We start from the raw sequence: 23,560 nt of genomic DNA on the forward strand, positions 1-23,560 counted from the left end.
GATGCAAATTGTTAGGTGAAAAAAGACATCCAAACCAACTTTGTAAACCTTTTGTAAGTGGATAATTAGAAATACATAGAGAGTTTTGGCCCATTTAAAGTACTGCCACATCATCTCAATAAAATTTAAATTCAAATGCTGGATTTTTACTAGGCCTCTTCAAAATCTTTATTTTGTTTTTTGAATTATTTAGAGGTATTGCTGTAGTACAGGAATCAACAAAGGTAGCAGTAGGTTTATAGGATTGCTAGATTCATGAATCTATTCAACCAGGAAGTGCTTGGCCGGCCCCTCCCATTGACCTGCTCTGGATTTAGGATCTGTACAAAAGGACAAAGGTGAGTTTATTCAAGGAGACATGAACAGAAGGACATTTTAAATGAACTGATGATCACATAATGTTTACTTTAGATGCTTTGAGTTCACCTGTGATAGATTGTTCTCATGCTTCAGGTGTAATTTTGGTATTCCTGTGAAGGGCAGCAATGTGCCATGATCCTTTTGTTTTGGCTAATGGCTAGTCCCCAACTCTTGCTGTGATCCAGTTATACTTGGAACAGGGAAATCCCAACTTCCCAGTAAAAAAAATTAATAAAATAAAATAAAATAATCAACTGAGACGCCCTCCAAATTCAAATTTCCCACTTGGAAAGTGAAGGCAGCGCCAACTATCCACAGTTATGACTTGTATGGCACACTTTGCATTTCAAAATGGCTGTCCCTCGCACCTGTAGTAGTAAGATGTGGTGGAAAAATGCTTACTTTACAAGACATATATGTACAAGTGCATCTAAAATCCAATGTTTCATTTAGAGACTGAAACTCTAAACTGAAAAAATTAAAAGTGTTGTTTGCTTACGGAAAGTAAAACAATGTCTGTCTATTTCTACCAGAACATGATGGGTTGTCATGATGGTTGCTTTGGATCTGTTTTGCAATTTCAAACATGTGTGACAAAAATCAGCAAATGAAGAAACACATCTATGGCACTGTACATATCAAGCTTTTTGCTTTATAGCAGAGAAAGAACCAGTCCTCCTTTTTATGAGGTTTAAACACATATGTAATTTAAAAATAGGCAAGTGCTTTTTCTTTTGAAGCTAAATGTTACTTGTGAGAAAAACAAGAAAATAGCCCTTTTACCTTAATCTTACGAATATAATTGGCTCTGCATATTAAAAAGCACAGAAAACTCCAGAGAAAGAGAAGAGATGTGAGTATTTAGGACAGACTGAGAGCCTGGACATTTGTTAGTAAAGCATAATTTTAGAAAATGCTCCCTCCTTTTATCCTATAAATAACCTGACTGGTATAAGGAGTGCAAAGCTGCAAAATAACTACACCTGTGTGCATTATTACCCAGAGGTAAGAGGAAATTAGCTAATTGAAATGTTCAAGGTCACAGACGGATCACACAGTTGTTGTAATGGCACTTGAACATTTGCATGATAACAGTCAGACATAATTACATGGTGCTTGCAAAGAGACAAGAGAAGATAAGGAAAGCCTTGGCTGCAAACTTCAATTCCACTTGTGTGAACTGATAACATCTGCAGTAAAAAGTGAGTTTTGTGTGGGTTAGATTAAGGTCGGACAATACTCAAAATACAGCAGACTTAAAAAGATTTATTGTAAAATCTGTGTAACATCAAACGAATTTGGGAAAACGTTGTTTGACCGAATTGTTTTCTTTGATACTACAACTCAAAAGAGAATTAAGGTCCTCAGAAAACTATCTAACACGTGCAAATCAGTTAAATTTACTTGTTTAAGTTTTCATAGCTCTTAAAACTTTTCACATTTTCTCACAACCAAGAACTCTGACAGTGTTTTGTTTGTATTGTGTTTGAAAATGGTTTGATTCCACCATATAAAATACAGAGCCTCTGTTTGCTTTCCGATACCTAATTTGAAGATAGAGCTCACTTGTGTGTCATTTAACTTCAGCATAAGTAAAGCTGTGTTTGATTCCTCAGAGGTTAGAAAACATTTTGGAAAAAAACTACAGAAGGAACCATTCTACCGTGAAAATACACATACCTTCACCTGAGGCCTGGATTTTTGCAGCTTTTCCACTGTTACAATAGGCGCATTGTCTGCTCCTCTTGATATATCCTCTCCTCTGCTTTTAAACAAGACTGCCGGTATAAAATCTAATTGAAATTGACTGAAGTTTATAGCTGTAAAGTGACAAAATGTAAAGGAATTGATAAGCAATTTTAAAAGCCCTTGTGTTTAGATGGGCTTCACAGTAAAGCAGAATACATTTTAATTCAAAATGTACTCTAATTAACAGTTTGCCTTCACTGGAGATAGTGGCATTTTGTGTATTTAGTGAAATTTGTTTAGGTGCCATGAAAACATGTTTCACTGTGTGAATATTGCTGTGGGTGTTATCTATGTTCATGCCCAGGTGGATATCAATTAGGTGAACCAAGCATGTAATTGATTTCCACCCTGTTACCTTTAGCTCTCGTATTTGTGAAATTCAGACACCCTCACTGTAGCATGTCTTTTTTTCTGCTGCCTTGTGTCAACGCCTCCACAAATACATGCTCTTTATCACCATAATGGTGGATGAAAAGGATCTGCGTGATTCATTTAGGGCACATGAGCCCTGCGCTCATTGTGATTTCATTAATCTGAGCTGCAGAGAGTGTAAGATGGACACCAGGTCATTACCAAATCACTATTTCAGCCATTACAATAAAATCAGATACATGAGAACAAATTACATTTTTGTCCAGTCTAAATGACTGCCTCATCTGAAGTCACTGCTGCCTGACCCACCATTCCTGTCACGAAACACGTAAAGGTTGTGTGCTCCTCTTGCTCTCGGCAATTTCAATAATTCACCGAGATCAGTACGTGCGATTGGTCCTGCGACCCGTGTCCGTGCGGTCCGCCTCACTGTATGCACCATGAAGATAAGAGCGTGAATCAAAGACAAGAGACACCTCAGGGAGAGCTGGAGTGGTGGAGCAGTGAGGTGCGTTGAAACCCGGGGTCAACTACCTGACCTGGGAATGACGGCTCACGCAAAGAATATCGGAGACTCGCCAGATAAAGTCCTGGAGTTTGATGCTGTGAGCACTGAGAGGGGAAATTTTCAGATTTTTGACTCTTAAACAACTGTTTAGAAAAGACAAGGTCTTATTGTAGCTTTGCAGACCTAAGTCTGTAAAACTATAGAAAATTAAGTAAGTAGGAACATCAGTCTATTTTCTTTGGATTTTTTTGTGATGGACCAATGTAAAAGTACTGTGTATTTGTGGACCGTGTGGCCAGTGTGTGTATTGAAGTCTGAGTAGTTTTCTGTTTGAAGGCTAAATTTTTGCCTAATTATTTTGCAAAACAGCCCAAGCTCAGTCAAATTGATCAGAGAGGATCTTTTGGATTTCTCTGCATTCAGTTTTACCCTTCTTGCCATCAACTCTGACCAGCTTGCCAGAAGAAAACCCTCCCCACAGCACGGTGTTATCACCACATTTCAAAGAAGGCAGAATGTTTTAAGGGGTGGTAGTTTTTAACTATATGTAAAATTGACTTATATGATTTCTCTACATTGATGCCGTTTTATTTGCTTTGTCTATATGTGTGCAGGAGGGCACACATGAAATAAGCAAGGGAAGGGAAAGAACTGTGATTTTGTGATTATTTTTTCAGGAGCTTGGACTCTGTTGAACCTTTACGCGTCGCATGGAGTGGTGATAAGCAAAAATAATTCTCCTTGCTTAATAGATTTTATTGATTTCCAAAACAGCCAAATTGTTCAGTCTTAGACCCATCTGACCAGAGCACCTTCTGTTTTTTTACATGATTTTTGTGTCGTCTACACTTCCTCTCTCTATCCTCTGTTAATAACTGTCCTGTCAACGGATTTTCCCACCTGACCTGTGGATCTAATCAGCTCCTCCATCCTGTCTGAAATCCTTGCCCAGCTTGCCAACAGAGATGAACCTTTAAGAGTTTTACTTCACCACACATTTTCTTTCATTTTCACAAGTAATATTAATATCCTTGAGTGCAAGTTCAGGCTTGTTTTCCCACCTCTGGTCACTTGACAGAGTGAAGAACAAATGCTTATAAACCAAACATGCACCAGACAGACAATTCAGTGTAACATGAGACTCCTTGTACTTAAATAGGTTGCATTGTTCTAATGTTATTTTCTGTCTGCTGAGCCTTCTCCATTTGAGAACTAATAAATATACAATGCACATTATACCATCTCACTAGAGGTAGATTGCCTTGCTTAAATGTGTGTTTATGTGGTACTTATCAGAAGTTTAAAGCTTGGGATGTTGAATGTATCCCAAGCTTAAATTTCACTAGTATATAACCCTACTTTGAACATCCCTGCAACTATATCCCCAGTATATTTTTATACATGGGGCAAATTGGTAGTTGCCTAGGGCAACTAGATCCTTCAGAGGCCTGCTGAAGGACCTATTTTATAAATTTATTCATCTGTCATTTGAACAACTTTCTATTGCTTTTTTACATGTGCAGGCACTCTTTTTATGTTTTTCTTAGAAAGAAAGATCAGGCCCTGTATGCTGTCAATCCCTGACCTCTTATTGAGTGAGCAGTAATGTACGCTGTGTATGAGCACAAACGTTCACTGCATAACACCAGAAAATGAAAAAAAAACTCAAAAAAACAAAACAAACATTTGTAATAGGCATTGGCAGCAGTAAGACAGATTTTTCCAGAACCTCATTAATGCTAGAACTACCATTACAAAACAACGCATATTTTCATTTTACTTTGTAGTGTCAAATAAAACTGTACATTTGAAGTCATTTTCTGGGAGAGATGGTGGAAGGAGTTGAGTGGTTTGCCAGTTTGAGCTCCCAGCTCTGTCCAGCTCAGTCGTCGTGTCCTTGGGTAACACAGTTCATCTGCCTTGCCTGCTGGTGGTGGTCAGAAGAAGAAGAGTGATTAAATCAGAGGCTGCATCAAAGCATCAGAAGCATATCCAGAACCATTTCAGACCTGTGATTATTTTCACCAGCATTGTAGCTTCACAACTGAGTCTGTGACATAAATGTCAGCAGCTGCTTTATTTGGATCACATTATTTGAAATTAGGCAAACACCGCTTGTCCGTTTTGTGCACCAGCTGTCTTCTCAGCTTTTCTCTTTGATTATATTTTAGCCCATGTTCTTTTCCTTTGTAATGAAAAACATATGAATGTTTGATGGAATTTTTGATGACGAGGCAGCTCGTGTTGTTTTGCAGCTCGATTTGCTGTCGTGATATTTGTTGAATGCTGATAAATATATATATTTTATCAGACAGTATTTGCTGTTTGCTGGGATTCACTGTGCTATCTGGAAAATTTAATTTGACCCTAAAGGACACGCAGCTGTATTGGCACAGTATTAAAAAGGGGGGAAGGGTGTGTTTTTACACTGATAGCCATGATAGAGGAAACCATGTCCAGGGTGGAGAGATTCTAGTTTAGATGACAGGAGAAATCATCATCTGTACATGTACAGCGATAACATGGAGTCCCAGCAGAAAGATAAGTGCGAATTTGCTCACTTGGATCTCATTCATGAAGGCAGTGGCCTACTGAGAGAGGAAATAAATTTTGACTTGGAGATGGAGTGATGCATACACGCTCCTTCCATCCTCCCCCGCCAGCCTCCTTAATATTCTGTCAACATAAACCATAAAGGGGTTACTCATGGAAATAAAGAGGCAGAAAGGGAGGTAATTTCACACGCAGCCTGCAGGTCCAATGATTTGTTTGCAGCCCTTCTGGGTTCTCACATAGTCTGAATGTGGTGCTGCTCGATGCTTCAAGGTTATCATTGAAGTGCTGTTTTTATCCACACATTCCTGGAAAACAAAAAGCACAGAGCCTTGGTAAGTAAAAGTGGTGTCTGTCTCTGTTTCTTACGCTGCACACGCATTTCTATATGTGCATTCTCCCCTACCCTCCGGTCTGAATGCACATATAACCACCATCTAACAAAAAGAAAAAAAATTCGTCATATTCCTTGATTATACAGAAAACAGGATGCTTGTCCTTCACGACATGCTGCAGATTACAACCCAGGCAGTGTGTGTTTAGCCTCAACATCAGGTTAACCAAATCTTTGTTGCGCTCTCACTCGTCTCAAGGTGAACATTATGAGTCAGGATTTCAGATGAAAGTACTGATGTTTTTCTCATGTAACAGACACACCAGTTGGTTGCTTGCATGTTGCTGCTACAAGAGATGATTCCCAGGATTAGGGGATCAGAAAAAAGACCCTTCTAATTTTGATGCCAGTAAGTAGTGAAGACAAGCATGCCTTCCCCTTTAAGTAGAAGCAGGTCTACTTGACATGCCAGCTTTGAATTCTTATGTGTGAAGTCACTGCTGGAGGTTGTTTATTCATTTCTGTTAGAGAAAACCCCCCATCGGTGACAGTTCTTTGAGGATAATCCACTAGAAGAAAGTTTGAAGTGAAGGTCCCATGGTCCTAATGCATTTTAAAAGCAAAAAATTCCAACATATTGAAATAAGAATTGAACATGTCAATGGTTATATCAGCAAATATGTTTCTAATGGGACTTTTGGCATGAAAGTCACACCATATACTGTATTTATGACAACACAAGCCAGCCACACATACAAAGAAAAGACAACAATTTGATCCACTCGGTATAAGATTAAATCGAATAAAAACCAGGAATATTTTTCAAACATATGGAAGAAATAAGTTGCCCTGTGATAAACTAGCTACATGTCCAAGTTGTACTTGACCTTTTGCTCATTTGGGTTAGGAATCTATTTCTTCACACTTTGTAAATACAAGCAGGCATAAAAATTGGTCAAAAAAAGTAAAAAAAAAGTCAAAGAAAGTCAAAAAAAAAGGTTGAACTACTCCAGTAAGAAACAAACTCTAACACCAGTGGTGTTTTTTTTTTTATGCTTGAAATGGTTTCCTGCCCTGAAAATGTGGGTCGGGGAGGTTGGCACTCAAACTGAATTCCAAATTTTAAATCAAAATACACCAGACAGTTTATATTGGATAGAGATATTTCAAACACAATATGAATATGAAAATGTTTTTCCATCTGTAGCACACACCTTTAGTTATTACAGCTAGAAAATACTGATCATGCCTAAAATCTCTGTTTAAAGATGGACTTGGACCTAAACCTTCAGAGACACCTGAACCCGATTACAAAATCAGCCTCCTATCACATGAACATTTTTAGGATTAAAGGATAAATGTCCCAAAAAAATCTTTAGAAACCCATCCATCCAGTGAGTTTTAATCAAATTGATTACTGGAACACTACCTTCACAGGTCTGCTTAAAAAGTCACCAACAACAGACGCTTGTTCAGATAAACATGAAAACCTCACAATATAATCGGGTCATATGCACTCTATCTGGAAAGCACAAGATTGTAGGATAAAAATGTATTTTTCTTAATTTGCTGATTGGTATGCATGTGGAAAGGGTGTGTATTTGGTTATGTATAGGTACTATGGGGAGTAAAAGAGCACAAGGAGAGCCTCACCCAGAAGCAACATTACTGCATTAAAACCACTCCTGATTTCTATCAGTGGAAGTTATTATATTGGTTGATTTTAAAAGGTTTATTCTTATCACGTTTGGAATTTATGCAGGAAGATGCAAGATGTGTTTTTGTTGGGGTACATATGTGTGTTTTGACTGTTATGGTCTTGTATGTGTGTTTAATTACAGTGACAGCTTTGTTTTGTGCACAATCCAAAACATATTTCAGCTATGGTGACAATAAAATAAGAACAATCCCTTGGTGATCTCTTTAAAAAATAAATAAACAAAAAAATAGACCAGTTGTCCAAGAACCTTAGGATTATTGTAGGACATGTGGACAAACCAATGCAGTACTTGGCAAATAAATATACTCTGGCCAGAGGTCCCAAAAATTGATGAGCTCTTTGGATGTCATTGAACAGACTATGTTTGAAAGAGAAATTACACTACAAATCAACCGAAACGGCTAACAGTGATGTTTTGAAGTGGAAACATTGAGGCGTGGGGCTGTTTTTATTTCTAGTGACTATAATTGCAGGAGCAAATTTAACTAAAGGATGACCAAAGGAATTTACTGGGGAATGAAGGTGAATTTTTATGTAAGACAATATCCTAAATACACACAATACACAATATTAGAGAAAATAAAGTATAGTGGATAGACTGGCCCAATCAATCACCTGCTTTGAATCCAATTGAAAACTAAAGTGCTAATCTTCAGAGTTTATAGAAGAGGCCTCTGGAAGAAGTAATCACCATCATGCCTGACTTTTATTTCACTTTTTACACCTATCCTTACTCCTGGACTGAGATGTGATGATTTTTTTTTTTTGTATGTGTGGAATATCGGGGTGGATAATGGCATCTGGTAAGAACTTCACGTCAATACCCCCATTAGAAATATATTTAGTGGGAAAATTTCTGACAAGTTCAATACTTATTTTCATGCTGTATTTATGGTTGTGATTCCCAGAGACATCAGAGAGGCTGACTGATTTGAGATGTTCTGCTGTTCGGATTTGTATCTTTTTTTAAAACCTTGCCCGGCTGGACAGTTCCCAGCAATTCCAGACTCTTCGGATACAGAGCGCTGAGCAAATTAGCTTGCTGCCTGTCATTCCACCTATCAGAGAGAAACAGAGGAAGGTAGGTGGGCCATGTGTCAGTAATGCTGAATGTGACAGTTTGACAGCTGAAGTGCTATTATCATGCTGTGAGTTTCTTTCCCATCGTGCCAGCTTCCAACAGATTCCCTTCATAATGTTTTTCTTGCCATCACCATCATGTAGTATGCTTTGACTATATTGCATCATATGGAAGGGAATATCATCTTTTTTCTTATTTAATGAGCTCAGTTGTCTCGTCAGCAAGTCTTATAGATAGTATCTTGCAAAAATACCCTTTGAACTTTTCCTTATTTTGTCACATTACAAACAAAAACTTCAGTTTGTGTTTTGGGCACTTTATAGGCTATCCCAGCCTAAGGTGAAACATTTTGAAATAAAAACCAAATGATTCCTGCTTTTTAATAAACTTTACAATTAAAAATCTGAGAAGTGTGGCATGATTTTTATCCATCCCCCAGAGGTTGAACCACATTTTAGAAAAAATGTTTTGATCTACGTAATCTGCTCCACCATCCTTCTGGCTGTATAGTCAGTGTTGTTAAACTTCGAGGACGTAAACCTAAAGCTAATAGACCAGGGGTGTCAAGCTCCAGTCCTCAAGGGCCGGTGTCCTGCAGTTTTTAGATGTGCCACAGGTACAAAACACTGGAATGAAATAGCTTAATTACCTCCTCCTTGTGTAGATCAGTTCTCCAAAGCCTTGCTAATGACCTAATTATTCCATTCAGGTGTGGTGCAGCGGAGGCATATCTAAAAGTTGCAGGACAGCGGCCCTTGAGGACTGCAGTTTGACACCCCTGAGCTACGTAGCTTGTGCTTAGTTAAATAACTACACACAAGGAACAAAAAAAGATAGGCCGAATTTAATTGTCTAAAAAAATAAAGCGTGTTCTAATCAACGCAAGGAAATAGAAAACAAGGAATAACTAAGGCAAAACATAAATGGCTAATAATCAAAAATAGAAACCCAGGACAACTCCAAAATTCAAAACAACACCAGACCCTGAAACAGAGACTGTAGTTACTACTCATGTCTTCTGACAAGTTTTATTTAGGGATATTGAAGCCCAAATCAGGGTCCTTTCTCATGGAGATTGTGTTCTGCCTGTGTTTCTGCAGGTTTTCTCAGGGTACTAAAACTGTACAAAAACGTGACTGTAAATCTAAGTTGTGTGCGCATGGTTGTTTCTCCTGTGTGTCTCTTTTGCTCTTTGATGGACTGATGATCTATCCAGGGTGTAGTTTGCCTCTTGCACCAGCACCACTTTACTCTGCAGAGGAAGCACAGGCTAATTGATCTCAGGTGTGTTTGTGCAGTAACACCACTTTGTAGTCAATGAAATAATCCATTTTTATAGGCTTCACACACTTGTTTTCATCAGTGACTGTAAATTTGCTTCGAAGGCTCACTTGTTCTCTTTTTTATCCAAATATTCTCAGAATTTGACACGATGTGACCAGCCCCTGCCTCCACTTCAAACTGGTCTGATCTTTATAAGCCAAAGAGGAGTAAACAGAAAAGGTAATTCCTTAAACTATATTGCTTTTTACATAAAACTTCTCTGTATTTAGCAAAACACAGTTGTTCAACTTCATCTTGAATGGGGTCAATTCAAGATGAATGTGCAGCAAGTTACTGCAAAACTTTTAAAATCTTGTATGAAAACAATGTTGTCAGTTTAGGATAGGGAGAACATTATACATTTAATCACATGGAAACTAATGAGAATCAAATCCGCTGCTTATGACTCCTCATCAAATATAATGACATATTCTGTTATTTTGTAATAGTGGAGGGTCATGTATATGAAATGGGTGAGAAATAAATCATGACCTCACTTTGTTATTCAGTGATCATTAAATACTCAGTGCCATTGCTTGTAAAATGTTTATAATATTCACAGGAGGTAAATTTTTCAAGCAATTCCAGTTTTGTTGTTTTCTCTCTGATTGAGTGGAACTCTAAAACTAATGAAAAAGGTCAGAAGAGTAATCTTCCAATAGGAAATAATCCCTTGCTGATTTAAAATGATTATATCTTCTTAGTAACATAGAGCTGGCCCAGAATTATTCATACGTCTGTCAGACATGGGTCTGATTAAGAAAATAAATAAATAAAAAATCAGCATTCTTCTGGTTCTGGGTACATGAAGATGGGAGTTACAATTTGTATATATATATAAATTAGTTTTTTTGGCATGAATTTCAAATGTATCCATCATTTTTCATACATGACACTAGTTTTACAAAGCTTTGACTTAGGCAAGCCCATTTTAGGCACCAGAAATGTATAACATATTGAGTAACGGTGTGACATTTATTTTGAAAAGTGCCATAAACTAAACACCAATTCCCTTAGTGAGGTGTTAAAGGTCACCATTGAACAAAAAATTCAACTTGAATTACTTGAATGAGGAGAGATAAAATAAGGAACACAACTAGGTTCCATAGGGCTAACAAGATTAAGTGGTAAGTGAGTTCAGAAAGTGGACGGATGTATTCTATTATAACAAATCATGTTGCATACAGTTCATGTTCAGTTAAACCTCCTTTGTAAAATACCCTAACATGATCCTTCTTCTAAAATGGCTTTATGGAAATCAAATAGAATTTGATTAAATTAACTTTAATGCTGAATTATACTGTGTTTACCATGATGAATTCCCTGAAGCACCACAAATTAGGCTTTCACATTGAATTATTCTCATAATTGCGTGATTCTTCCCCATCCACTGTTTAAATATTTCTTTAGTGAACCATGTTTAATGCGCACTTTCCGATGTACTGTAACTGCTGAGTGACTCATATGTTGCATGGCTCTCTGTGTTTGTGTTCATTTTATGTCAAATTTGTCCCCATCAAGAAAAGTTGAGTATCACAGCATGTATAGTCACGAATCGCAGCACTGAATTCGACTCACTCGATTCCTAGACCTTATATTATAAAGCTGAGTCAGTCAGGAAAGCATGAATATATAATTTGTCTTACAAAACATATTTAAATAACAATACAAGGACACTGGCATTTTAGCTATTTCTGCAAGATTCTGCAGTCTAAAGAAAGACATACAGACATACATGTGATTAATAAATTTAAAAAGACAACCCATGTATATATATGTTGAAATCTCTGATTCTCCAAAGACAGTCTCAAAACAATACATCCTGGGTGCAGACTCAATGCAGCCATTTTATAGATTCTTCCTTACTGTTTCAGGAATGTATTCTGGATCCTGTTCAAGGCTTTCATGTCGAGTCTGGACCATAGAGATAACGTTTTTTCAGCTGCACATCCATAATGTAACTCTCTCGTTCCAACAAACTGCAAAGGTGGAGGCCTTTGAACCACAATGAACTAATGTCATGTTAAAGAATCCAGTTCGATATTTTTAGTTTTTGTGATGTGGTGCAGTATTTTGTCAGAAGTAGCCTTAAAAAGATGAGTAGGCTGTGATCATAAAAGGAAAGAGATGAGCAGCAACAATATCCAGGTGGGTTTTGGTGTTTGAATTATGCTGAACTGGTACTAAGTGCCCCAAACTGAACCAAAGCCCATCTTACACATTACACCACCACCACCAGCTTGAACTGCTGATACAATTCAGGGTGGAGAAGCGTTTTCATAATGCTTGTTCCAAATTTTAATCCTACAATTTCTAAGCAGATACTCACCAGACCAGATGTTTTTAAATGTGTTTTTGTCCAGGTCTGAATAGTAACTTTCAGTTCCTGTTCTCTCATGTGGAGCGGCACTCCTCTGCTGCTACAGCCCGCTAGCTTCAATGTTTGATATTTTTAAACTGAAAAATAATATTGTGCATACCTGGTTAGACATTAGAAAGTATTTGCAATTATATTGTTAAGCAGTCTTTCTACTCTGCTTTGACCTCTGACATCAACAACACTTTTTGTCAACATAGCTGCTTGTAAGTCAATATTTCCTATTTGGTGACCATTCTTAGTCAGCCCAGAAGATGATTATGATCAGAATCCCAGAAGATCACCAATTTCTGAAATAACAAAGCCCATCTGGCACCAACAATAATGCCACATTTGGTCACTTTAATCCCCTTTCTTCCTAATTCTGATGTGCAGTTTGAACACCAAGTTGTCTTCATCGTATCTAGACGCATATATGCATAGATTTCCCACTATGTAATTAGCTGATTTGTCATTTATGTCAATAAGCAATTAAACAGGTGTTTATAAAGTACCTAGGGAATGTATGTCAACGGTGTAACAACCTGATTGAGGGTTTAATGGGGTTAATGTGTTTAGGTGTGAGGGTAATGGAAAGGGTTGTCGTTTTGCAATCAAAAAGTTGTGGTTTTGATTAGCGTTTCATCCTCTGCCACATGTTGGTATGTCTGTGGGCAAGGCATTTACCTCCAAGGTGCCTAACCATCTGTGCACTGGTGTATGAATATTTTCATGTGTCTGGGTGAACGTGGCTCTAGGTTCTTTATTTGGTTCACATCACCAGAAATGATCTACAAAATTCTGTTGCATATGCCATTTGATTTTCTTACAAATCCCTCGGAAAACATTTGTTCAGGCAAATAAGATTTGTCTCAGACACTGGTAATTGCATTTCACCCATTTGTACAGCATGTTCTCAAATTTCATATGATTCAGAGCATGTACCTGGTTTGAGAGCACTTCACTTGATTAGTTCACATCTTGGCAGTCTTTCCTGGTAAAAAACAATTCACCATTTATTGACTATTCCTCTCATTAAGTTTCCGTGAAACTCCACTTTTCTTAATGATGATTATGTAGTTGTAACCAAGACCAACTCCCACACAGCAACATGTAGGCACAAATACATATCTGTCCTTATTATTCCCAGTGTGCAGTATTGCAGTGCTTGAATGATGTGACAGGTTCTAATGTGGGCGGACAGGTGACGCACACCGGGGCTAGGCATCCCCTGAGCCACACTGTGAACCAGGTTGCAGATTTTATGTGCGAAATGTCACTATGAATCAACAAACATGCAGACCTTCAGCAGCGGCGTTGCACAGCTTCACCACGCAGAGGCATAAGCAGAGTGATTAAAAGGACAGATTCTTTGTGTGTGTGTCATGAAGTGAGAAGAGAATTTATCTGTCTGAAGTGTTCAAATGTTGAAGGTTGTGCAGTGGTTCTAATTGGTTCTTAAAATTGGAAAAACTCCAATGACCTTCCAGAGATATTGTCTAGCAGTGCATCAAATGTTTTCATGTTTTGACAAGATTAAAGCAGCTCTTTTTCACTCTCTCGGTATGATGTCTGACATCTGTGAACAGACTATTTTGAATTTTTCAGGGTCTCCCACTCTAAGTTTAAACCAGTGTGGATAAAAACCCCAGTTGACCAACTGTAAATGGAATGTAAATGTATTTGAGTACTTCAGTAGATTGGTGTTATTATGAGAACGTTGATGTAAATTGCACTACAACCCGTCATATACTGCATAGTTTTGCAATGGAACATTGTAGCGTATTAACAGGGAAAAAGGCAAAAAAAACCCCCCCAAAAAAAACAAAAAACATTGGTCACAAAGAGTGTGTGGGAGTGTGGGCTGGAAGCCAGAAATAGAAATCAGATTTCCTTGCTGTGTAGCTTCCTTTATAGAACTATTTGTTTAGTGAGCTGAACACAGTCACTCCCTGGCCTCAGGACTGGATACGAAAGGAAGATTAAATGCTTAGCCAGCTATGTTGAGCAGAAAGTCATATCATGAATGTTTGAACCAGGCAAAATCTATCTCATACAATATACGCTGAACTCATAACTTATTCTGGAGCAGTGTATGTTAAAGGAATTATACTAACCTTAATATTTATCTAGGCTTTGGTGTTAATTTGCCAAAACTGTGTCTACAACTCCATTTCTGTCAACATCAGCAGTGTAAACTGTTGCAACTAATACAACACAGGAAGGACCCATCCATGGATTCTAACCATGCCATCGGAGTGTTGCTTCTGAAATTAACACTCATTGGACCAGCCAAAATGTTCCAATCTGTAATGTTTTATTGTGCTGATCTTGTGTGAATTGTTATCTTAGTCTCCTGTTCCTTGATAAAAAGAGTTGCACCCAGTCTGCTCTAGCTCTTCTCCTTCAAGTTTGATGTGCACAACTATCATATAAGGTTTTTCCTGGTTGTAAAGCTGTGTGAGCTACTGTTGCCTTTCATCATTACCAGCCAAGTAATAGTAGTCTGATGGAACAAAGAACAGATTCCAAATGACAGCATTGAGAGATTTGAAATAGTTAAAAGAACTTGCACTACAATATCAAACTGGCTTAGACAATCATTTCAGCAAATCCTCCTGATACAATTTTGTGACTGTAGCTGTAAGCATTGTGTTGGGGCCAATAAGTGCACACATATGATTCTTGCACATATTGGCAAAATTCTATTCAAGAAAAGACATCCTGTCTAGGATCCAACTTCTTGTCTCCAGGCAAGGTTAAGGCATTTAATTTCTGACAGAATCTTCAACTTTGTCAGTTTTAACGCGGAAGCCTCTGACATGTACAAGGCATTTTTGTCTCCATAACTGCTGTTCACTTAATATTTTATCTTTTTCTGACCATTTTCTGTAAATTCAAGAGATGGTTTCTTTCCCGTCCTGGTGCTCATTTTGAACTCTTACTAAAACATATGCTTGTAAATGATAAAATCTTTCGGTAAATGTCAAAAAACTTAAACCTTACCTGTGCTCTCTACAGACAGTGGGTCTCATCTATGCAGTTATATCAGATGTTTTTCCCAGCTGATCCAATACAAACCAGTGCTGAATAAAATACTCCCAAACATGTCACTTGTGCCTCCAATTAATTGTAGATAAAAAAAAAAGTATTGCCCAACAATTCTCACGCTGTAAATACAGTGTGAGAATTGTTGGGCAATATTTTTTTTCTTTATCTACATGAAAGTGTTGAGTGGTTTGTGAAAATTTGCACACGAATTTAATAGGCTAACTTCCATCGTAGCTTAATTAAAACAACCCTGCAAAGAAGAGTAGGCCAAAACTCCTCCACAAGATTTAAATGACTAACTGGCAGTTTACGCTTGATAGCAGTTGTTGCCACCATGGTTTAAATAACCAATTTTTATTACAGAATAGGTTTTTTGCATGAAAAATAAAAAACATAATTTGGAAAAAAAAAATCATCCTACCTTAGATATTACATTTTCTTTTATCTAAAATATTAACTAGGGAAAAGATGAAAACCATAACAAAATCTGTAGGAAGGCAAATACTTTTTTGTTGCTTATTGACCGGAATCTACTGATATTTCATGCAAGAAGTGCTTCATTGGCAAGCCATCTTCTACTGCTGTCTTAGCTTCTGTCTTCCACAAGTAGCACAATTTCAAAGTTTCTTCATTCTCCTCCCTTTTTTATTTTTCTGATATTAAGGAAACATTTGTTGTTTAGTTAATCCAAATAGTTTCTTTACCTTTTGGCATTTCACAACAGTAAATTACCATGACAAAAAGCCACAACGGTTTTGATTTTGAAGGTTTTCTAAACAGCCACTGAGTGAATCGAAGAATTTAAACATTTTAATTATAAATATAAAATGCTATTTCACCCTGACAAGAGCTAATAAACTCATGCTTTGTTGTCGATATATCTCATACAATCATACTTTAAAATTGTTCCCATCTTAATAAATGGGAACGATTCCTTGACACATGACATTAGTTTTTTTAAACAGGACTCGTCTATTACCTAACGATACTCATGTTTTCACCTGATGTTCACAGTATGTAACAATAGTTGTAGGGGGTAAATCTGTATATATTAAAAACACTAATTAGGTACTCACACAATAAGAGAAACACACTCTAGCCATGCAATATGTCCTGCATTATTTAGAAAGGGTTTGCATAAAATATAAAGGTTAGTCTTTCCCATTAATTCTCACAGGAAGATAGAAATGTGTGAACATATGGTGAATACTATCCTGTATTGTGGATTAATCATGTCTAATTTAAAGAGTAAAAAACAAGTCATATTCTGAATACTATATAAAAAAAATCCAATGTCATCCATTTTATTTTTTGTTACAGAAACTCCTGATGCACATATTAAGGTGTTTGATTGAAAAAAGGTTATCAAAGTAAAACAAAATAATTGAAATACCTTTTTATGTTTAGAAAGGGAGTAATGTAAGTCCAGAAAAAACACCCAATAAAGGATGTAATGCTAACTCTGGAACATATATATTTTTTAGCTGTGCCAACTTTGTACCATCTGAAATATACCACTTCAAACAAAAGGTGCCATTTTTGAGTACGGCACAACAGTATGAAACCCTTTACTTCGAGTTTTGCTGTCATTCTCTACAAAGCAACACTCCTCTGCTATAAAATAAGTAAAGAGTTGTTTTTACGAGAATCAGAAAAGTTGGACAAACAGCTTTAAGCAACAGCATCTGATCACAGGTGATTCTGTTTATAAGTCTCTGACATAGTCGGCTTAGCAAAATGCAATAAATATGGCCTTCTACATTCCCTCTGATGATTTAATTACTGCTGCAGCTTTAAGATTGTCTGTCTGCTGAACCTTAGTGATAAAACAGCTTAAGAAAAACCTTCAAAGGTGCATTCCTAAAAAAATGTGGATTCCCTTTAGCTACGTTCTTATTATGGTGGCATGTTGATCCAAGTATTTTAATCACTACAGCAAAGCATTCATGCATCATTAAAATCGAACATAATTAGACCTAATTAGGTAACACAGTACTTGGGGTTGTATGTTATCTCATTACTGAGGTTGTTTAATATCTCGAAGTAACAATAAATTTTGTCATTTGTGTTCAGTAGAAGTTAAAAAAGCGTTGCGGTTCCTGCCAAATGGGGAAATGTGTAGTAACCTGAAAACCTTTTGATATTTTCACATTACATTGACAAACCTCAATGTATTTTAGTGGGAGTTTGTGTGACAGACCAACACAAAGTAGTCAGATCAGCCTGGTCATTTCATAGCTAGATAGATGGCACTGAATTCAGAACAATCCTGGAAGTAAGCCTGACAAAGGCTGGAAAATACTTGAGACTGAGGTGGAGGTCATCATCCTTCATGGCAGTGACCCTAAATATACAGCCAGAGCTGCAGTGTAATAGTTTGTTTCAATGGATATTGACATGTTAGAACATGTCAGAGCTAAAGCCATCCTAGAGACCCAACCAAGACTTGAACATCCTTGTTCGATTTCAGTCTTTATATTCCACAAAGCTGGTCGAGACACACTATAACTGACTTACAGATAATTGCAGCAAAGGTAGATCCATAAAGTAAAGACTTAATGACTGGGAAAAAAATGCAAGGCATTCTTTACACATTCTGACTTGTAAACTGTGTGAAAACCAAGTGTTGTATCCTTTTCTTTTTACTTCAGATCTGTACACTACTTTGGTCTGTTACATAAGTCCCAATGAGATACATCTATAATTTGGTGTGGAATGTGAAAGAATGTGGGAACAAATAGTTCAACTGTTGAAAGTCTGTAGGAGTTTTCTTGCTGTGAGAGTTTTGCTGTTGTTTGGCTTCCAGGATCAGCACCCTGGACAGCCCTTTGTATCTTGTTGATTTGCATCCACTAACTGCTGTTTCAGCTCTAACATGTTCTCCCTGAGCACTCATGTTTCCTCTCGTGTGCAGTTTTTTTTTTTTTTTTTTACAAAAAACATGCATGTTAGGTTAATTAGTGAATCTAAATTGCCCCAAGGTGTGAGTGTGTGGGTGTTCTTTCATGGGTTTCCAAACAAGTCCCACAACTCACTGGTGCCCGTCGGCCCCCCCTGCCTGAACCAAAGCAAACCCAAACAACACGTATTCATGTCTAAAGGTTCTCTTAGATTTGTGCAGAGCTTCACAGATCATCAGTAAGGAAAATTGTTAATTTAAAAGTATCCGTCTTCAAGTTTTAAATACTCATTTGAAAAATGTCTTCCCCGAAGCATAATTATTGCATTATTCCAAGTATCTGTGCCGAGTTAAAAAATTCTAGCAGCCCATTAGTGAGTCACTGTTATATCGAGCTGTAACTTTACACAGACAGATTCAAGGAAAAGCTTACTTTTTTATGGATAGCATTTCTTTCAAGCAAGCTTTCAGTCTTGATTATGATTTTTGGGTTCAGATTTGTTTTCAATACTTCTACTAGTTTACTAGTCTCATTACTAGTCATACAGACCATTCAAAGCACTCTTTATGAAACAACTCACTTTCAAAAACTACCCACAGAAAATGATACCACTCATTCACTCCTGATACAATGTCACAAAGTAAAAGATGTTGTAACAAGACAATTTATCTCCCTTTCTGTCAATGTTAGCATTTAGTGGGGAGACTAGGAATCCTCTTGAGAACAAGACATATTGCCTAACAAGGGCTTTCAAGCGCTTACTTCTAGAGTCTGTTCTGACAGGTAACCCATCTGACTTGTAAATGGAGACCTCCAAGCGAGCGGGACCCGCAGTGTATTTGCGAGTGGATTGATCCCATAAGAGCAGGGATTTGAAAGTGGATGAGCAAGTTGCAGTCTGGATTCTCTAGATTAACTCTCATCTAACTCAGTGTTGAAGGCCAAGGAGGGAAGGGCAGTTTCATGCCATGAGGAAAAAGTACAGAAATTAAAAAAGTGAAATGAAAGGCCCTCTAAAGAGAGCACCTGGGAAAAGGGTGCTACACTGCTCAAATGAACACATTTTCACAGCTGACAGAGAAACACCAGAAATGGAAGACCAAAGCAATGTTGGACCTACTAATTATTCTCATAGCCTGAGGTTAACACTGTCTCTGCTCTGCATAAACTCTGATTCTGGTGTTCATCTTTGGAGAAAAATGATCTTTCCAATTACATTAATTGAAAGAGAAGAAGTGCAGAACTTCCTACCAAACCTTTACTTAAAATATGAGCACCATCTTATTTGAGAGATTTATTGGAAATAGTTTTCTTTTCTTTTTTGCCTGCACACACACCAGAAAGTGACTATAAGACAGGTCCAAAGCAAACCTTTTTCTCTCTTTCAAATAAAGGAGTGTTTGCAAACCCTTAACATTTAGCTCCCGGCTAATACTCAGCATATATTATTTTCTGGTACTCAGATTCTGTATTTAGCACAGTGGGAGGGAGGCATTCTCTCCCTGATGTTCACGGGGTTATGCATCCACACGTTGCACAGATCTGTCTTGTTAAACGGTGACTCCCCTGTGGAGCTCCAACACACATCAGCAACGGAAAATGAGGGTAATTTTGTGATATTATACAAACTTTAATAATCTATAGAGTGATAGAAATAGCCTCCAAAGTGAGTTGAATTCGCAAAGGAACCCCACTGATGCCATTATTCCAAAGGGGCTGGTGCTGAAAGGGCTGCCACAAGATTTACAGAAGCTAACTAATTTACTATTTTCATTTCAATAAATTAACATTTTACCATATCACTGATAGTGATATATGTACATTACTATCTAGATCTCTATGTAAATCTGTTTCTATATGATATAATTTTGTCACAGTCTGATTGCACCAAAATATTTGAGAATGTGCAGCGATCAGAAGGTTCTGTGTCCCAGAGACAAACATGATTTGGTGTAAAACATGCATATCAACCCCAGAACAGAAGCAAAACACCTTGAAACGATGCTGGCAAACATTGGCAAGAGCATCATTATTTAAAAAGGATGCATTAGTAAAAAAATGACATCATGCCCACTGTTGCTTATGGAAGAGGATGTCTGAATCTCTGGGTGTTTCCCTTCCCATATTCCTCATAATCTTGTAAAACAATATAAGCTCTTTAAAATACCAGGAAGTCTTGGATTACAAAACAAAAACCAAAAACAACTATGGGTAAAATGAAGACAAATGCACCTGTTAGTTAAGGTCAATAATGGGTGTAGATCTGTACAAGTTAGGAAATGGCAATAAGGAAAAAGCAAGTTTCCAAAACCCATTTGAGATCTACAGCCATTAAAAGAATTAAAAAGACCTGAAACTGTGGTCAAGGCTGGATAAGGACAGACTAGCACAGTGAGCAGGATGGTTAGGAAGGTTAAAAAAATCTCCAAAGCTCACGTTCAGAAAATTACAGTAAGCTTTTTAGTGAGAGATTATGTTGTTGCCTTTTTGACACTTTGCCAGCGGTGTTAGTACCTGCAGAGGCTGCTATGCTTTATATTACAGGATGTTTTGGTGTAGACAGGAAGGAGTGAAAGGGGGAAACACTGATTCAGAACTAAAAATAAGGTGGAGCAGGAGGTGTGTGTGTGGAATTGGTGCTTTGGCCCTAGCACTTTCTGTGCCCTTGCCTGTTTCTGACCAACAGTTCATGAAGCCATAAATATTCCTGTGCGAGGAGACACCCAGGGGATTGGAACAGATGAAATGATATCTCCCTCTACTGACAACCCTCCAGGACTGGGATAAGTGGAATAGCAACAAGATGAACTTTTACAGACGCCGGTGGACATTTATCAAAGCTAGTGACCTTAATGGCTCCCTCCAGACAGTGGTAGTGTATTGCTCACTCCTTACTAGGGAATGAGGAGCATTAAAGCCACCTGACCAGGTCACTGGTTGTATTATCAAGCCAAGTCGAACCACTGCAAAAATACTGGATGAGTAACACAGGTTACAGTGCTTTGCAAACATTTTTATTCCTCTTTAACTTTTTCACATTTAGTCTCATTACAGCCATGAACTTCAAGATATCATGTGAGGATACATAGGAGACACACCCCCACACACTCAGACACTCACAACTAAGGACAACTTTGGAGAATCATTTAACCTAACAGTCATGTTTTTGGTCTTTGGTTGGGATCCAAAGTACCCTGAGAGAACCCCCCCACACACAGGGAGAACATGCAAACTACACAAAACTCCCAGGCTGGGATCCGTTTTGTTGTAAGGCAGCATTGTTAACAGCTACCCCACTGTGCAGCCCAATAATAATACAAAAGACATTAAAATGTATTCGTATGCCAAATGTCAACATTTCTATTGTCTTCATAGCTCATTGTTTGTGAATGATCTATACCCTCCAGAGCAAAACTCAAGGAAACTTTTCTTTCACTCTTCAAAAGGAGAAAGACAACACAAAGTGCCACACAATTGAAGCTAATATTTCAATGCTTTGAATATTTTTCTTCCCTTAGAATCTTCAAGTGCTTCGGAGGGGTAAACTGAGCTGCAAAAAATTCCTGGGAGGGAATGATTGTCGACAGCCTGTCAAGTTCAAAGAAATCATCAGACCGGGACATTACCTTTATAGTCCTGAAGCAGTAAACAATGCAGCAAGACTTTTCATGCACATTAGCAAAGCCCCTAATGAAAATATGATCTGTGAGGAAACATGAATAAGCATGAACATGTCATATTGCTTCAAAAGTGCTAGTCATTTGAAGTTATTTATGAAAATCAATTGAGAAACTGACCCTAGGGTATATGCAAATCCTTGTTCTGAGAGAACTGCATTTACGATTGCATAATTGTGGTGTAATTTGGAAAATGTAAGTTTAAATTTATCTACATTTTTTAAATTTCGCTTCGGGCCACAGGCATTTCATTTTCAAAAAGGATGATGACGTTGGGGATTTGTGTAAAGGCCTGTGGGTTTTTGTGGATGTATAGAAAATGCTTGTGGAAGAAAAAGATGGATTTGCTTAATAATACCACATTCTTACCTAACCTAAAGCAAAAAGAAACATAATCTTCTATCAAACTCTAAATTTCTCTGCTTTATGAACCAGGCTGAATTTAGTTTAAAATCACAAATATTTTTATAGGCTAGTTGTATTTAAGTGTGTCATTGATATTTTATCAACCATGCTTCAATGATTATTTACTTCTCTTAGATTTAGAGGTGAAATCAAAAGACTGTGATATCAGAGTGAAGCTATTAGGGAACTGAAGAGATTGTGATGAGTATTTCATGTCAATGGTTATTTAAAAATATATTGGTTTAAAATAGGAATGTTACACGATTAGCCATTATTTTCTTAATGGCTAATTAAGGAAACTGGAACTGAAATTTTATTTAAGTTCCAATAAAAATAATTTTCATCCCAAAATGATTTGGTGTAAACTGATTGCCTTAAGTTCAGTTGATTCCAACTGCATCTAATGAAATGTAGTTAAGATTATTTTTTTTTTTAATAAAATTACAAACATTTTAGATCTCTGCTGTAAAAATACCCCAAAACAGTCAGCACATTATTCCCCAAAACTATTTTCTAAATCTGCTGAATCCTTACAGAGTCAGGCTGTCCCCTACCCTCCCCAGTCATTGAGTAAGAGGCAGGATAGATGCCAAATAGATTAAAATAACACTGTAACTTTATGCCCTGCTTTCGTGGCCTTCACTAAAACAAAAGAGGCAACAACACTGGCTTGTATTCATTTATATGGCTGCCCTGGGTAAGCAACCTTCATCTTTGCTTCGTGTCATGTCTCCAGTCTGGTGAGGACAAAATACCCACTCATCACATCAGCTTCTTCTCAATTTGTCCAATATCTGCTCAGAAGTTGCTTTAAAAACCCCCAGCTTTTTTATACAAAGATCATCTACAATTTGTTTCTGGAGTAATTTGGAAAAGTAATTAAAATTACAGCACTTTATTCCCATCAATGAATTTTAAATTCTTCTTAAAAGCTGTTAAAATGCTACACTCAAACCCTTTTAAATTATTTTATTAACTCTTAATCCAACATTCTATTTTTGGTATTTTTATTTTCTGAGTACATAAGCAAATGTTATGTTTTAATTGTCTGTACTTTTTAGTTATTGCTGTATACAAAACACACCGGTGACACTCTTGAACAGGTCTCCCTTGAAAAAAAGAAATTTTATCTCAACTTCCTAGCAAGAAAAATGGTTAAAAAAAATTATAC

The 23,560-nt window shown here is 37.3% G+C and overlaps 1 long non-coding RNA gene across 1 annotated transcript; it reads left to right on the plus strand.

Moving 5' to 3' along the window:
- The first annotated feature begins 269 nt into the window (after window positions 1-269).
- Window positions 270-21,985, plus strand: LOC122823071. The gene is made up of 5 exons (XR_006369277.1): window positions 270-338; window positions 8,505-8,677; window positions 9,894-9,961; window positions 10,099-10,180; window positions 21,826-21,985. It is a non-coding gene; the product is annotated as an uncharacterized LOC122823071 (long non-coding RNA).
- The last annotated feature ends 1,575 nt before the right edge of the window (window positions 21,986-23,560 follow it).

The sequence above is a fragment of the Gambusia affinis genome, linkage group LG20 (genome assembly GCF_019740435.1).
Source record: "Gambusia affinis linkage group LG20, SWU_Gaff_1.0, whole genome shotgun sequence".
NCBI lineage: Eukaryota > Metazoa > Chordata > Actinopteri > Cyprinodontiformes > Poeciliidae > Gambusia > Gambusia affinis.